Raw genomic sequence first — 17,417 nt, forward strand, 5'->3', positions numbered from 1 at the left:
CTCCTTTAGGCCAGTAAATCTGGTCTTTTTTTTGTGAGTTAGAATTTTGTTCTACATCCTTCTCCAGCTCTGTCCAGGACCCTCTGTTGTGATCCCGGTCAGAGCAGTCAGTGATGGTAGCCGGGCACCATGTAGCTGTACTGGACTTAGTCTGGTGGAGGCCTTGGTAGCCGTGGTCCATTAGTCCTTTGGACTAATATTTTCCTTGTATCCTGTTCTCTTCATTCTCCCTTGCTCCCAAAGGGGTGAGACCAGTGGAGTATCTTAGATGGCCGCTCACAGGCTTTTAAGACCCTAGATGCTACTCCCCAAGGTAGAATGCAGAACATTGTCTTTATAAACTGTGTTATGCCAATTGAGCTAGATGTTCCCTGAGATCATGGTCCCCCCAAGTTGGTTCTGTTTTTGTCCCCATTTCACAAATGAGGAAATGAGACATGACCAATGTCCCACACATGGTAGATGAAGGAATTCAGATTTAAACCCAGGGCTATCTGAGGCGTGCATTCAACCACTTCATCTCCCTACCACTGGAATTAATTCTGCCCTCTGAGCTCACTCTGAATGGGCCAAATCCCCCTTCAAAGATATGACAATGATGTTTGTAGAGATATCAATGCTGCGATTAGGAAGATGGATTTGGGGATGGGAAGGATGGAGGGATCCAACAGGTGTCTTCATCTGAGATAAACAATGAAGGCAGTGAATAAAGAGGAAGGGGCAAATGAGAGGTAGTAGGGGAGAATCAGCAGGAGCTGGAAAAGGAGCAGATGGAAATGGAAGGATCTAGAATGAGGAAGCCATTGAAGAAGACACAGACTTGTCATTAGGGCAGGGGTTGCAAACTCAGATGCCTAAAGGGCCAGGTAGATACTGTAAATGAGCCAAGTGGGCCAGGTGTGAGTAATGGAGTGTGAGTGCTGTGGCAAGTGGGGGAGTTCATGCCCCGCCTAAAGGAGGCAGCTGCTACTCAGCCCCAAACAGTTGTCGCCATGTGGAAGTACTGGCCCTCAGTGTTGCTAGATCTTCCACTTTTGCTAAAAACAAACGAAAAAGCCCTAAATCCTTTTTGTGTGTGTGTGTGTGTGAAATTGCTTGATTTTTTAAATGTCGGCAACTCATTCAAATTTAAGAAGAAAAAAAACACTATGCAGGCCAAAAGACAAACATTTGCAGGTTGGGTTCAGCCTGTGAGTTAGCAGTTTGTCCTTCTCGTGAATTTGGGTTAAATTGACTTCACTACTCCACTACTTACCAGCTACGTGATCTTGAGCAAATTACTCTCAAGTCCCAGCTTCCTTATCTGCCAAGTGGGGGTAATTAATTCCCTACATCATAGGGTTGTTGTAAGGATTTTTTTTACAAGATAAGTATATGTAAAGCACTTAGCACAGTGCCTGACATAGAGCAAACACTAAAAATAGCAGTCATATCATCATGAAAGTTATTATTCTTTCTCCTGTAACTCGTAAAATCGTAAGCTATTAGAACTAGAAAGGTCCTCAAAGACAACTTATCCAGGGGTGGTCAAACCTGTTAAAGCTATAGAGCCTTCTTTTAAGGAAGACCTTTCCCAGGAAGGCAATGCATAAAACAGATTGGGGTGGGGGTGGCTCTGCGTGAAGTGAAGGAAAGGAACCCAGAGTCCTGCTTGCTATTCTCTCCACCCAGCCACAAACCACCCTCCTTATGCAGTGGTCCCTCCACAAAACCCAGGGCATTACAGAACATGGTTTGAGAATTACCATTCTATTCCAAGTCCCATTTCACAGATAGGGAAACTGATACACTGAACTCTGGCTATAACACTGGACTTGGGGCAATGCTAGGAGGGCTGGCTACTCCTCACCCCAGTCAGGGAGGGGTCCAAAGAGGATTTCTTCCCAACCAGGCAGGCAGGAAGGAGGTAGTGCTATTCCCACTGGAAAGTGCATTAGCCTAGGAGGTAGATATCCCTCCTTGCCACTGACTTCCTACAGAACCTTAGGCATATCACTTCTGGGTTATAAGGAGCAGCATAGACACACAAGCAAACACAAACAGGGGAAGATAGATGTTGTCTTAGTTTCTTAGTGCTGCTGTAACAGAAATAGCACAAGTGGGTGGCTTTAATGAACAGAAATTTATTTTCTCACAGTTTAGGAGGCTAGAAGTCCAAATTCAGGGTGCTGGTTTTAGGGAAAGGCTTTCTCTCTCTGTTAGCTCTGGAGAAAGGTCCTTGTCTCTTTTCAGCTTCTGTTCCTTGGTGATCTTCATGTGGCACGTATCTTCCCCTCCATTTGTCCTTGCTTATTTCTGTGCCTAAACTGCTCCTTTTATATCTCAAAAGTGATTGGCTTAAGACATACACTACACTAATATGGCCTCATTAACATAACAAAGAAAAGCCTATTCCCAGATGGCATTATAGCCACATGTATAAAAAAAACAAGAAAGAAAGAAACCATTGCTGTCAAGTCGATTCCGACTCATAGCGACCCTATAGAACTTTTGCTTAGCAGCCAAGCTCTTAACCACTGCACTACCAGGGATCCTCCACGTGTACAGGGGTTAGGATTTACAATGCATAATTTTGTGGGACACAATTCAATCCATAACAGATGTCATGTGAAGATAGCTAAGGAACCAAGGAATGCTGAAAGAGACAAGGATCTTCCCCTAAAGGTAGCAGAGAGCCTTCCTCTAGAGCCAATATCCTGATTTTGGACTTCTAGCCTCCTGAACAGTGAGAAAATAAATTTCTGTTCTTTAAAGCCACCCAGTTGTGCTATTTCTGTTATGGCGCCACTAGCAAACCAAGATGGAGTTCATGGTTCTCGGCAGATTAACTAATAGATGTTCGCTCCACTTGCCCCAGAGTCACCCCCAACCAATACTTTATTTACTGTCCAGCTCTCATCATCCTTCCTCTGCTCAAAACCCTTCCATTGTTGGCTCCTCATTGCCAACAATGTGGGCAGGGATGGATTATCCAATAAGCAAGGTAAGCACAGTGCTTACAGTGCTTACCAGATCATCTGTAGTGAACAATCTTTGATATGGTAAAACCCATGTGAAATTGTTCACTACAGATTAGTAAGTAGGCACAAGTAAACCCATGCTTACCTTGCTTACTGGGTCATCCACCCCTGTCGGGGACTGTAAACTTAAAAAGAGACTTTGATTCCGTAGGAAGGTGCTATGAGATTGGGAGACAGATGCCAGCCATACCTAGAAGCAGAATCTTTGATGTGGTGAAAAAAATGTGAAATTGTTCACTACAGATGATCTGGTAAGTAAGGTAAGCACCGTGCTTACCTTGCCGATTGGATAATCCACCCCTCAACTCAACGTGTGTCAAAACCTCAAATGCCTACAAAAGCCAGGAAGCAGGTTGGAGGTAAGACAATAGGGAGTGGTGGGCATTGTAGAGAACTGGAGAGCACATAGGTAGGGGGCAGGTGCCTCTTCAAACCAGCCAGTTGTTGTGTAAATACAGATGCTGAGATGCAGGATTTTTCAGGAGAACGCCAAAATCTGGATCTTTATGGAAAACCTAGCAATTTTTTAATGTTTCTCAAATATTATAAATTAACCCTCCACAAATCAAGTAAATTTTGTCTGCAGGCCAATTACTGTTGCCGTAGCCTGAAAATTTGCAATCTCTGGCCTTTGAGATAAAGTCTCCAATCAGCGACCTTTCAGGGTCTGTTTTAGTTACCTATTGCTGCATAACAAACCACCCCAAAATTCAGTGGCTTAAATCAATAATGGTTAGTTATTTTCTCACAATTTTATGGATGGATCAGGTGATTCTTCTGCTCCATGTGGTATTAGCCGGGGAAAGCTTTCTCCCATCTCCACCTCCCCATGTTCTATTTCTTTTTCAAGACCAAGTGCCAATGCTGCCTGCCTTCTCCATGAAGCCCACCTCATCTCCCCTGCCACGCACACTTGCCACTAAGTCTAAATGAAGTGTTCTACTATCCAAGCTTTGTTGCCTTCTATTTATAACTGTTAGGGCACAAGTTCGGCTCACCTAGAGGACAGATGCCTTTCTTTTCTATCTTTGTATACTTCCAGTACAGTCACACAGTAAACCTTCGTAAGTGCTGTCATATTGGATTGAACTAAACCTTGAAGATATTTTGTCCAACTAGCACATTTTACGAATAGAGAAATGAGGCCTAGGAAGGGGAACTTGCATATCAGGTATGCTGAAAGCTGCCCATCAAGAGAGTAACAGAGCCAGGGCATCTTGACTCCAAGTCCTGTACAGGAAACTCTGTTTAATCTTTGCCATTCTGGGTGTCTGGGACTTTGTTATGGGTGGATTTGTGTCTCCACAGGAACATTTGTTCCACTCCTAACCCCCAGTAACTGTGAATATGATCTTACTGGAAATAGAGTCTTTATGGATGTAATTACGTAGTTAACATGAGGTCATACTGGAGATCTAATCCAATATGACTGGTGTCCTTAATAAAAAGAGGAGAACGACATAGACACAGAGGGAAGGTGGCCATGTGAAGACAGAGGCAGAGATTGGAGTTATTCTGCCACAAGCGAAGGAACACCTGGGGCCAGAAACTGGGAGAGACAAGAAAGACTCTTCACCAAGGGCCTTCAGAGAGAGCATTGCCCTGCTGACAGCCTGAATTTGGACTTCTAGCCTCCAGAGACAATAAATGTCTGTTCTTTTAAGCCACCCACTTTGTGGTAACCTGTTACGGCTGTTCTTTTAAGCCACCCACTTTGTGGTAATCTGTTACAGCAGTTCTAGGACACAAACACAGACTTAAATGGAAGTCATTTCTCATCTCAGATGCACCCATTGGCAAGACTTCACCAGGAGCCTGACCCTCCCAAGTGCTCAGTAATCGATGCCATCAGAGCAGAAATCAAATAAACAGGCCTTGGTTCACACCCCAATCCTGCCACTTACTGGAAGAGTGCCTCAAGCTCTCTAAGCCTCAATGGGCTTCCCTGTAAAATGGGCATAAATTACATTTTCCTTGCAGGGTTGTTGTGAAGAGTAGAAATGACCTGTGTAGTGTCCCTGACACATAGAAGGTGCTCAAGAAATAGTAAGCTCTTTCATAATGTTTGTTATAAGTCATGGCAGGGTGGGCGAGGGGGAAGACGCATGGAAGGAAGGTAGAAAAAAAGAAAGGAAGGAGGGAGGGAGGGAGAAAGGAAGGAGAGGACAAGGAGGGAGGAAGGAAGGAGGGAATAAGAAGGGAAGGAAGGAAAGGAGAGGGAAGTTGGCAGGTTGTGACTATTTACCTCTCTCTGAGTCTTGTTCTGCTTCCCGTAGTCCACACTCTGCACCATTCCACTGCCATGCTGAGCTCACCAACAGATACGCAGACGTAACATGTTGGTGTAAGGCCATCAGCATCAGGACAGGATTTAGAAGTCATTCTGGCTGGGAGGGAAGAAGTGCATGAGGCAGAATCAGGGAAGCCCCAGGACAGCAGATAGCAGGCTTGGAGCACACAGTCCCCACCCCTACGACTGGTAGCTGGGGGGGCTCAAGGTTATGGGGGGAGCTCTCATAAGTCAATGCAGGGTTGTATGTCACTCAGCCCTCAGCCATTGTCTCTCCTCCTTGCCTTGCCACTGGGTCTCCACATTAGGTTTTTTTTTTATCAAGCAAAAGACAGACTGGCAATGGAATATTCAGCATAAAGAGAAATGAAGTTTTGATACATGCTATGTCATGAATGAACCTTGAAAACATTATTTCTAGTAAAATAAGTCTGACACAAAAGGGCAAATATTGTATAATCTTACTTACATGAAATATCCAGAATAGGCAAATGCAAAGAGACCAAAGTTGATTAGTGGTTACCAGCGGTAGGTGGGAGGGGAAAATGGGGTGATAATTGCTTGGGGGGTACTTAGCTTCTGTTGGGAAACGTAAATAATGTCACTGAATTGTACATGTACAAATGGTTGAAATGGCAAATGTTTTGCTATATGTATCTCACCACAAAAAAAGAAGAGGGAGAAAGCTGAAATAAAGACATTTTCAGATCAACAGAAAACAAACAAAAAAAGACAGGCTGGCGTCTTTAAAGTATGGCTTCATTAAATAGAGAACAAATCATTCCAGACCTTCAAACCTCCCAACAGAGAGGGGTTGCTTCCCCCCACCTCCCAGTGACCTTCCCTTTGCCCCCTATTGTGACCATGAGCGACACCACTGAGATCAGTTGCAGCCATACTAATTGAAATTGACATTAAGGACTCATTTGCTCAAGCAGAAGCACATTAGAAGAAATATAAACGAGTAAGGCTTTGCAAACGTCTGTAGCATTTGTTCTGATGGGGAAAACCATCTGGAGAGTATCTTATTCAAAAACGATTGAGTGCTCAGGAAATGACAGATACATGAAGCCACCCCCAATATTCAGAAGGGTCACACACACTTCCACAGCCCTTTCCATCAACCTTTCTTCAGTCCTGGTCTCCCGAGTGCATTTCTGCAGGTATCCACCACACTCCCCCTAATGTTCTCCATCTGTTTCTCCAAACCAGTTCTTCGTATTCTTTTAAGAGTTCTCAACCAGATGTTGACATCTTTGTGCTCCCAAATGTTCTTATTTGTTGTACCACAGGAATTCTTGACCAGGTGGCCCTAGAACTTTTGATCTTTAGATCCAATCAGGGAACCATGAGACTAAAAGAGTCCCCCCAAAAATGCGTGTATCCATTTGGCTAGGCCATGATTCCTGGTACTGTGTGATTTTCCTGTATGTTGTAAACCTGCCTCTATGATGTTAATGAGGGAGTATGGATGGCAATTGTGTTAGTAAGGCAGGATCTGATCTACAAGACTGGATTGTGTCCTGAGGCAATCTCTTCAGATATAAAAGACAGAAGTGAGCAGTGAGACAGGGGACCTCATACCATCAAGAAAGCAGGGCCAGGAGCAGAGCGTGTCCTTTGGACCGGGGTCCCTGCACAGAGAAGCTCCTAGTCCGGGGGAACACCAAAGAGAAGAAGGCTGACGGAGAGAGAAAGCCTTCCCCTGGAGCTGACACCCTGAATTTGGACTTTTAGCCTACTTTGACTGTGAGGAAATAAACTTCTCTTCATTAAAACCATCCACTTGTGGTATTTCTGTTGTAGCAGCACTAGATGACTAAGACACCCCCCAGTGAACAATCTAATGTAGTCCTCTCCCATATGGACTCTGGGCTTGGTCATTCCCTTATGTCCAATGGGACATTAGCAAGCACGATTCCGGAAGCTTCACAAATGCTTGTACATTGTGGCTTGTTCTCTTGGAATGCTCACTCTTGGGGTCTCGAGTAGCCATGTAAGAAGTCTGGTACCCTGCTGGAGAAAACATGTAAAGGGAAAGAGGTCCTAAAACTACATGGAGAGAACCAGAAGCCCAGCCCTTCCAGCTTTCCTGCTGAGCCCAGCCCTCAGCCAATCTGCCAGCTGGATGCAGCCGCAAGAGTGACTATCAGCAAGATCAGTAGACAAACCACCCACCTGAGCCCAGCCCAGATTGAAGACTCATAGGCAAATAAAATGGTTGTTGTTTTAAACCAATAAGTTTTGGGGTTACACAGCAATAGACTGTCAAAGCAGCAATTATGTTCAACAACATTTCCTTAATGCCACAGAGTTCTCAAGGCCCTCCTGCACCTTGAGGGTAGGATTGTTATCATGCCCATTTTACAGATGGGGAAACTGAGGCCCAAAGAAGGGAAGCAGTAACACTAGCCAAGCAGAGGCAGAGCTACCATACAGGTCTTCTGAGTCAGCTCCTTTTACTGCATCTCCGACCACAATAGGTCCTATCCAGACAAACTTACAAACAGTAACAGAAGGAGAGGTAGAAGGAACACTGGACAGGGAGTCACAGCAGCCCAGTTTAAAGTCTGCCATTGCGTATTTATATGGGCTGAGACAACTCAAACCACTATCCTTTCTGAGCCTCAGTCCTTCCAACTATTCAGTAAAGGAGAAATGAACTCAAATGTTCACAGGGACCAGGCAGATAACATAGATAAGGGAAGCAGCCCAGGTGCTAAAGAGGTGGCCACTACCCAGCTCCAGTTGAGTATTACCATGTGGGAATGTGGGCCTAGTGTTGCCAGATGGTCTGAATTTTTTATCCCCCATAGAGAGGCAGGAAATGTGGGTTATGATGTGAACTTTCCCAACATTCAAGTTCATTTCAATGTTTTAAAAAATACTATGTAAGACCAAAGAACACATCTATTTGGCCTGCAGGCTGCTAGTTTAAAGACATTTGACCAGATTATTTCAAAATGTCCTGCCAGAGTTTACACTGGCAACTAAGAGGGATGCCTACTACTCCCCATCTTTGCGCTATATACACAGAAAGTTCCATTTCTCCCACCTGGGCCACAAAGCCTGACCAGTGTGGAAGCGCCAGTGTGGTACACCATCTTTTCTCTCCACAGACACTCATTTCCAGCCCTCCCACTCCTCTGGCTGTGCTGCAGGGAAAGGAGTGCAGAGGCCTGGCCTTGAACACCTCAAGGCAGCTTGAGTTAGAGTTGGTGGGGCCTCACAGTGTGCCAGGAGTGGAAGGGAACTAGTATTCATTAAGCGCCTACTGTGTGCCAGGCATCATGGTAGACTCTTTGCAGCATCATGCAGTAGTGAAGGGCCCAAACCCTCCAGTCAGACAGACCTGGGTTATAGTCCTGGCGTGTACCCTTGGGCTAGCTAGTCTCTTGCCTCTCCCAGCTTCAGTTTACTTGTCTATAAAACAGAAATCAGTGTTTCCAACCTCTCAAGGCTTTTGTGGGAGATTAAATAGGAAAATGTATATGTGAATTGGCTACTCCAAAACTGTCATAGCCTCCATTGCCATGAAGGCTGTAAATCTAAAACATTTTATTTCCCAGGCTCTCTAGCAGCTAGGGTCAGCCATGTGACAAAGTTCTGGCCAATTATATGCAAGTGGAAGTTGCTTGGTGTTACTTACCAGAAAAAAGTTTTTTTTAAAGGGGCAGACTTAATTGGCATTCCTCTTAAGTCTTTTGTACTTCGCGCTACTACCCAGGATACAGATGTGATGCACAGAGACAGAGCAGCCATCTTGTAACCTTGAGAACAAAGATTGGCTTGATAAGAATGGCAAAACAGAAAGAAAAAAAGAGCCGGGATTCCTCCAGACTTCTTGTTATGTGAGATAAATCAAGCCCCATGTGTTTGTGCTGCTGTTATTTTTTATTTTTATTTCTTGCTGCCAAGCACATTTCTGACTCATATAGCATTAATACTTGGTTCATTGAAGTGCTCAATAAATATTAGCTATTGCTATTGTTACAGAAGGAACCCTGGTGGTTAACTAACCAAAGGATAGGCAGCTCAAACCCACCAGCCACTCCATGGCAGAAAGATGGGGCATCTGCTTCCGTAAAGATTTACAGCCTTGGAAATCCTATGGGGGCAGTTCGACTCTGTCCTATAGGGTAGCTATGAGTCAGAATAGACTCCACGGCAATGGGTTTGGTTCTTTGGTATTGTTATTTTGCCTATTTTACCTCTCATAATCCTCATAGCCACCCTATGTTGTGGTTATTATTACCCACAGTTTAGAAGTAAAGAATGTCAGACTTCTTCCCAGGATGGATTGTAAAGTTTCAGTGAGATAGGTGGCCATAACAGTGAGCATTTATTCAGTGCTTGCTATGTTCCTGGCACAGTTCTAAGTGCTTCACATGTATTACTCACTTAATCTTTGCAGCAACACTGTGAAGAAAATACTATTATTATTCCCATTTAACAGATGAGGAAACTGAGGGTTAGAGAAGTTCAGCAACTTGCTCAAGGTCATATAGCTAGCCAGCAGCAGATCCAGGATTTGAACTTAGCGGTCTTAGGACAGAGCCTGGGATCCAGTGTGTGTGTATATGTGTGTGTGTGTGTTTAATTAGAAAGAAGAGATTGCAGCTCAAAAGGGTTAAATGACTTGTCTAAAGCTACATAGCTAGGGAGAGGTGGTGTAGGATTTGAACTCAGGTCTGGCTGACTCCAGGCCTGCGTTATTAAGGGAACCGTTTTGGTAAAGAGATCTGTGGGCCTGCAATGTTAAAGAGTCACATAATGTTTGCACTGTGAGGAGAGGCTATTCACAGAGGGAAAGGCCAAGAGCCATACTAGCTGCTGCTCCATCCAGATGAAGAATCGGAGACTCAGAGAGGGGAAGTGACTTGCCCAATTTATCCAGCTAGAAAGGGGCAGTGCTGGGAGAAGAATCCACCTCTGCCTGACTCCAAAGCCTGCCTTCTCCCTCATCCCTGCTGCTGGAGCCTGACGTCTTCTCCATGACTGTTGGGACATGAGGATTGGGACAAGTACTGCTCATCACTGATCGTAATGAGCCTTGGAGACAGAAACGCAGTGGCAGTGAGGGACAGTCCTGTTATTATTTATACTAATTAAGAGGGCATTAAATTGAAGAGGCTCATGCAGCCCTTAGGTCACCAGCCAGTGCTCTGACAGCCTTGCCATCCTCCGTGGGGCCTGCCAGGCTTGTGTGGAGTGCAGAGAGAGACCCCACACATCCTGGCTCTCCACTAAAGCGCTTAATCATCCGAGAGAAAATACCAGCACTCCTGCCCAACTCTGGGTGAAGCTGCAATAAACTAATTAAAATTAAATGGCTTGGATCTCTGGAGTGAAGGAGCCACTGGTAGGGAACTACACCATGCATTCATTCAGCAAATATTTATTCAGCACTTTCTATGTGCTCAGCACTGTGCGGCGTGCTATGACTATGGCAATGATCAAAGCAGGTAAGAGCCCTGTCCTCATGGAAATTATATTTGTGGGAGGGTTGAAATCTACCCTCTACAACTCATAGGCACAAAAAAAAAAAAAAAAAATCTAGGTCAATTAGAGACATCTCCTGGAGCTTTTTACACCAGAGCTAAGGGAAAGATGCTTTCTTTTCTTCCAAAGTTGTTAAAGCCAGAAGGCTAATTCTGGAGATGCTGGAGCAGAGCCACCCCTGCTGACCAGGAAACCCAAAAGCAAGAAAATAAAGCTTACTGTCACATGCCACTGAGAGTTTTAGGCTGAATGTTCCTGTATGTAGAGGAAGTCCATCTGTGATAGGCAAGAATGGCCCCAACAAGCAAACAGCAGCAGAGATGAGAGAAGGGCCTGCTGGGATTTGGGTATCTGAATCCAGTCATCTCTGGGATCAGCTACACCCTGTGCTGCCCATGGCTTGGTTATATGAGCCAATAAATCCCTTTTTCTTGCTCAGGCTAGCTAGAGTTGGGTTTCTATTGCTTCCAACAAAGAATCTTTGACTGATAACAGATATCCCTAGTAATGAAATAGATGTTCACAGGCAGGGGCTAGAACAAGAAGGAAGGAGGCACATAGAGATGGCTCCCAATAGCTGGTCTTTGAGCATGTGAGAAATACCTTCCAGGGGCTCCTAGACTCCTAGTCATACACATATTTTCTGCTTAATTCTCCTTCCCCACAAACTCACAAATCAAGGCTAAGGAAACAAAACATTAAGGAAAATTATAACATCAGGTACCATATTGTTTAACCTCTTTAGGAAGCCCTTCCCCTAAATTCATTCTCTCTAACTATATAAGGCAGCAAAGAAAATAGATGCTTTCACTATTGATCTGACTCTTATTCTCTCTCCCTTTTCTGGATCATTTCTAAATTAATTTATTACTTTACATAAACTTATATAACCATAAAAGCTAGAAAGGGAGCCACTTCTTATGAGGGATTGCACAATATGTACCTCCTCCCAAACAGAAGGCCTCGTGTGCACGTAAATGCTTGAACATAAATAAAGCACTGGGATTACATGGTTGTGCATTCCTCTAAGAGTGGGCCTCAGCCTGGTGGACAGAGGAGGACGCTTAGAGGCATAAACTTGGAATCAAAGTTTCATTTCTTCTTTATCATTGGAAAGAAATGTTGATTAACTATAAAAAAAATGAATGTTTAAATTTTTCTAAGGCCCTATTCAGGGAGTTGGGGAAGAACCTATGGTGTGAATATTCATTTTTTGAGGGTTAATTGTCCTTTGGTACTTTGAGGTTGAAGCGAGAATATGGAAAAGACTTTGCAAATGACACTTGAAGTCCTGTGTGAATAAAAAGTGACAAGAAGAGGAACCATGGGCTTTTGATAGATGTTAGAATAGATTGTTGTCAGAAATATTCATTCCTCCTCCACCACCATGGATGGAATATATTTCTTCACCTCTTGACTTTGGGCTTGGCCATGAAACTTGCTTTGGCCGATGGGATGTCACCAGATGTGAAGCAAATGGGCTTGAAATATGCTTGTGGAGCTGGGCATGCTCTCTTGCAATTTCACCATCACCGAGAGAAAAATATGTTCTGCCTACCCCACTGGTTCTAGGAGGAGGCTGAAAAAGATGTGAGCAGAGTCACCCCAGCTGACCAGAAAACTCATAAGCAATAACTAAAGCTTACTGTCATATGCCACTGAGAGTTTTAGGCTGAATGTTATTTAGCATCACTATAGCAAGAGTTAATTGATACAAGACATTAGTGTGATTTTCCATGAATGTGCAGGCTGGTAAAGCCTGGTGACATTTGGATTATTTTACTAATAAACTCCTTGCAGTGAGCAATCGTTCACCTTTTATTATTCCTGATTGAAGTGGAATGAAGGTGAACACTGTAATAGCCTCCCTCTCTTGGTGACCTTATGCTACGCTTTCAGGAGTAGGGGAGAGAATGATGGAGTTTCAGCTCTGGGACTTCACAGCACCCCCTAACCTATCTGACCTGGGCCATGGGGCTTGTGATTGGGATACCCCTGGATGTGGGTGTTGGGAGAGGCGATCCACCATAGGCCCTGACTGTCCCTGCACATTCATGTTGGGTATTCCAAGAATTCAAGGTCCTGACCATCCTTTACCCAGGTCATTTGTCAAGCTTGTGTTTGCCGCAAGCAACCTTGAGAGATGAAGTGATGTTTTCCCCCAGACAAATAGCAGGCTTGTTACTGCTCACCATAGAAGTGGTAGATTCTTCAAGCTCAGTATTTCTGTCCTATAACACAATTCATTATGTGTGTTGTTGTTGTTGTTAAGTGCCGTCGAGTCGATTTTAACTCACAGTGGCCTCATATGAATGAGTATAACTGCCCCTTAGGGTTTTATAGGCTGTAATCTTTATGGGAGGAGCCCTGGTGGTGCAGTGGTTAAGCACTCAGCTGCTAACCGAAAGGTCAGTGGTTCAAACCTACCAGCTGCTCCACAGGAGAAAGATGTGGCAGTCTGCTTCCATAAAGATTACAGCCTTGGAAACCCTATGGGGCAGTTTTACTCTGTCTTACTGGGTCGCTATGAGTCAGAATCGACTTGATGGTAACCGGTTTGGTTTTTTTTTTTGTTTTGGAATCTTTACGGGAGCAGATTGCCAGGTCTTTCTCCCGCAGAGCCACTGAGTGGGTTCAAACTACCAGCCTTTTGGTTAGCAGCCAATTGCTTAACTGTTACACCAACCAAAAAACCCATTGCCATTGAGTTGATTCCGAATCATAGCAACCCTAAAGGACAGAGTAGAACTGCTCCATAGGGTTTCCAAGGAGTGTCTGGTGGATTTGAACTGCCGACCTTTATGGTTAACAGCCGTAGCTCTTAACCACTATGCCACCAGGGTTTCCGTTGCACTACCAGGACTCCTTATTACATGGGTAGGCATCCCTACAGACTCACTTGTGCCTCCCTGCTTTGAACTTGGGAGGCATGGGGAATCAACGTGAACATCAAGCTCTGGCTATGCTTTTGCTTGTGAGTAGTAAAGTCCTTTGTCTCTGACCCAGGAGTCTTGTGTCTTATGCCAGCATCAATGAAAGAGTAACAGTCTAATTTATTAGTTTGTAAGTAGGGTAAAATCTCAGACCCTTCACATTTGTTGACATGGGTCACCTCCCATGAATGTCAACTGTCCTATGCACTGGACAGGAAGTCTGTGAACTCTTTCAGAGAACAGAGGCCTCCTGGGGCAACATGCAGCCCCAATGCAGGGAAAGAAATCTCATAAATTCTAGATTGTAAAAGTTAGAAGGAACCTTTGTTTAGTTTAGTGCAGTGAGTCCTAGATGATGGGATGTACCCCTAGCAGGGCACAAGGTGATTTTAAATGATATGTGGGAGAATATGATTTTAAATTTTAATAGCAATACTTTTTAATATGTGTTAGAATAATACTGATTTGCTTTTTAAAATATATATATTTAAATAAAAAGAGTAGGTTAACTTAGAAAATATAAGTAAACAAGACTACAGGTGTGTAGGTTAGGCTGTGTTTAACTGCAAGTAAGGGGAAAAAAAGCACTTTACACTGACTTAAGCCATAAACCCAAAAAACCAAACCAGTTGCTGTTTAGTTGATTCTGACTGATGTGACCCATGTATGTCAGAGTAGAGCTGTGCTCCATAGGGTTTTTAATGGTTGATTTTTCGGAAGTACATCACCAGATCTTTCTTCCAAGGCACCTCTGCATAGACTGACCACCAACCTTTACAATTAGCAGCTGAGCACTTAACCATTTGTACCACCCAGGGACTCCTACTTAAACCATAAGGACATGTAATTATCTCGCATAATGGGAAGTCTGGATGTTCAAGTCATCTATTGCTGTGTAACAAACCATCTTAATTTAGCAGCATAAAACAACAACCATTTTAGTTGCTCATGGATTTGATGGGTCAGGAATTCAGACAGGGCACAGTGGGGATGGCTTATCTTTGTTCCACGATATTTAGGGCCTCATCAGGGAAGACGCTAATGGCTGGAGGTAGCACAGCTGGCTAGGAGCTGGAATCATCTAAAGACTTCACTCTTCATATATCTGACACTTGGGTTGGGATGACTCAAAGGCTATGCTCAACTGAAACTGTTGACCACAGCACCTACACATGGCTTCTCCATGGGACACACCTATAACCAGTAGAGAAATTAAATTTGTAATTAAAAAGCTGTGGAAAAAAAAATCTCCAGGCCCAGATGGCTTCACTGGAGGATTCTACCAAACATTTAAAGAAGAGTTAAAACCAATTTTACATGATCTCTTCCAGAAAGTAGAAGAGGAGAGAACGCTTCCCAATTCATTTATACATAAAAAGTATTATCGTGATACCAAAACCAGACAGAGACTATACAAAAAGGAAAGAGAGAGGGAGAGAGAACTATAAACCAATATCTTTCATGAACTTAGATGAAAAAAATCCTCAGCAAAATATTAGCAAATCAAATCCAGCAATGTATAAAAAGAATTATACACCATGACCAAGTAAAACTTATTTTAGTTATGCAAGGCTGGCTCAACATTTGAAAATCAATCAGTGTAATCTACCATATCAAGAGGCTAAAGAAGAGAAAACTTATGATTATATTAAACACAGACAAAGCATTTGACAAAAATAATATCTATTCATGACAAAAACTCTCAGCAAACTAGAATAGAAGAGAACTTCCTCAACTTGGTAAAGAGCATCTACAAAAAATCTACAGCTAACGTCATACTTAACGGTGAAAGACTGAATGTTTCATCAAGAACAAGGCAAGGGTGTCCACACTCACCACTCTTATTCAACATACTACTAGAAGTTCTTGCAATAAGGTAAGAAAAAGAAATAAAGGAAAAAATAAAACTGTCCCTATTTGTAGATGATGTGATTGTCTATGTAGAAAATCCAAAGGGATCTACAAAAAAAAACCTAGAACTAATAAGCAATTTCAGCAAGGTCACGGAATAGAAGATCAACACATGAAAAATCACATTTCTATATAACAATAATCAACATGTGCAAACCAAAATTTAAAAAAAGAAACAAAAACCCACCATTTATAAACACTCCAAAGAAAATTAAATCCTCAGGTATAAACTTAACAAAACATGTACAGGATCTGTATGGTGAAAATTACAAAATGCTGATAAAAGAAATTTTGTAAGCTGTCACCACTGGGGAAACTGTGTAAATGATACACAGGATCTCTCTGTATTACTTCTTACAACTGCATGTGAATCTACAATTATCTCAAAATGAGAAGTTTAATGAAGAAAAAAAAGGAGAGAGAGAAAGGGAACATTCTCTATATTGAAATAGGAAGACTTCACTGTTAAGTGAAAGAAGGTTCAGAAGAATGTATTTGCATGCATTGAAAAATCTGGAAGGAAACACAAAAAACTAAAGTGATTATCTGAGGGATGGGGTGAGAAGAGGTGGATGGGGGCAGGGATGGGTGGGAGGGGTGTACATATTTTGATAATGTTTGGCTTTTGAAACATATGAAAAACTTAAAAGATCCCTCTAGCTGCTATGTGGAGGGGCCAACAGTAGAATTGGAGAGACCAAAGAGGAGGCTTCACTATCACCCAGCTAGAGAACAGCAGAACTTGACACTCTCCGATGCAGCCTAACTTATTTTTTAAAAATAAATCTAACAGCTCTCCCTTGCTTAAAAACCTTTATCACTCCTAGGATAAAGGCCAGCAGCTCAGCACGGCATTCAAGGCATTTCACAATCTGATCCCCAACTGATCTTTCCAGGCTCATCCTCTTTCATTGCCCCTTGAATCATGATACTTTCTTTTATCAGAAGACTTGACGTACTGTCACACCTCTCAGCCTTTGCCCATTCTGTTCCTTCTACCTGAAATGCCCACCTTCCATTTACAATCTCCAACTCTCTAAGGCCAAACTCAAGGTTCTCCTGCTTTGCGGCTGCTTCCCTGACCAACCTGTCTCCTAATGCTCCAGGTACAGTTAATTGCTCTCTATTTAGTGCTCCCAAAACACTTTCTCTAACTGCCATTTTATCACTTGCAACATTGGCATACACTCAGGCGTGACTTTAATTAATTGGTATTAAATAATTAACTGGGTGGTCATTTGCTTATTATCCATCTCCCCCACCAGAGTGCCAATTCCAGGATGGTAGGAACCATGTCTGTCTTATCTCATTGACTAGAACATTGTCCAGGATCCAGGAGCGCACTGTTAAGTGGCTTCCCAAAAGGCTTCAGGCCTCGAGCCCCCACTCATCTTAAAGGGGCGTGTTCTCAATGGTGATGCCCAGAGCGTGTTCTAGCTAGCACAGTTCAGGACTGAACCGTCACCCTCCTTGTTCAGCTCATACACCCCTGTTACTGGAGTCCTACCTAGGCAGACCACTCATTTCCCAGAGGTTCCAGTCCAGTAGCTACAAGTGGATAAAGCCCTCCATCAGGGGTCAGAGTGTGGGGAGGAGTCTAGAGCTGCACTGTGCAATACAGTAGGTACTAGCCACAAGTGACTGTTTCCATTCAAATTACTTAAAATTAAATTAAAAATTCAGTTCTTTAGTCATGCTTGCCACATTTCAAATGCTGAGTAGTCACATGTGGTTAACCAAAAAAAAAAAACAAACAAACAA

The sequence above is a fragment of the Trichechus manatus genome, unplaced genomic scaffold (assembly GCF_000243295.1).
Source record: "Trichechus manatus latirostris isolate Lorelei unplaced genomic scaffold, TriManLat1.0 scaffold00008, whole genome shotgun sequence".
NCBI lineage: Eukaryota > Metazoa > Chordata > Mammalia > Sirenia > Trichechidae > Trichechus > Trichechus manatus.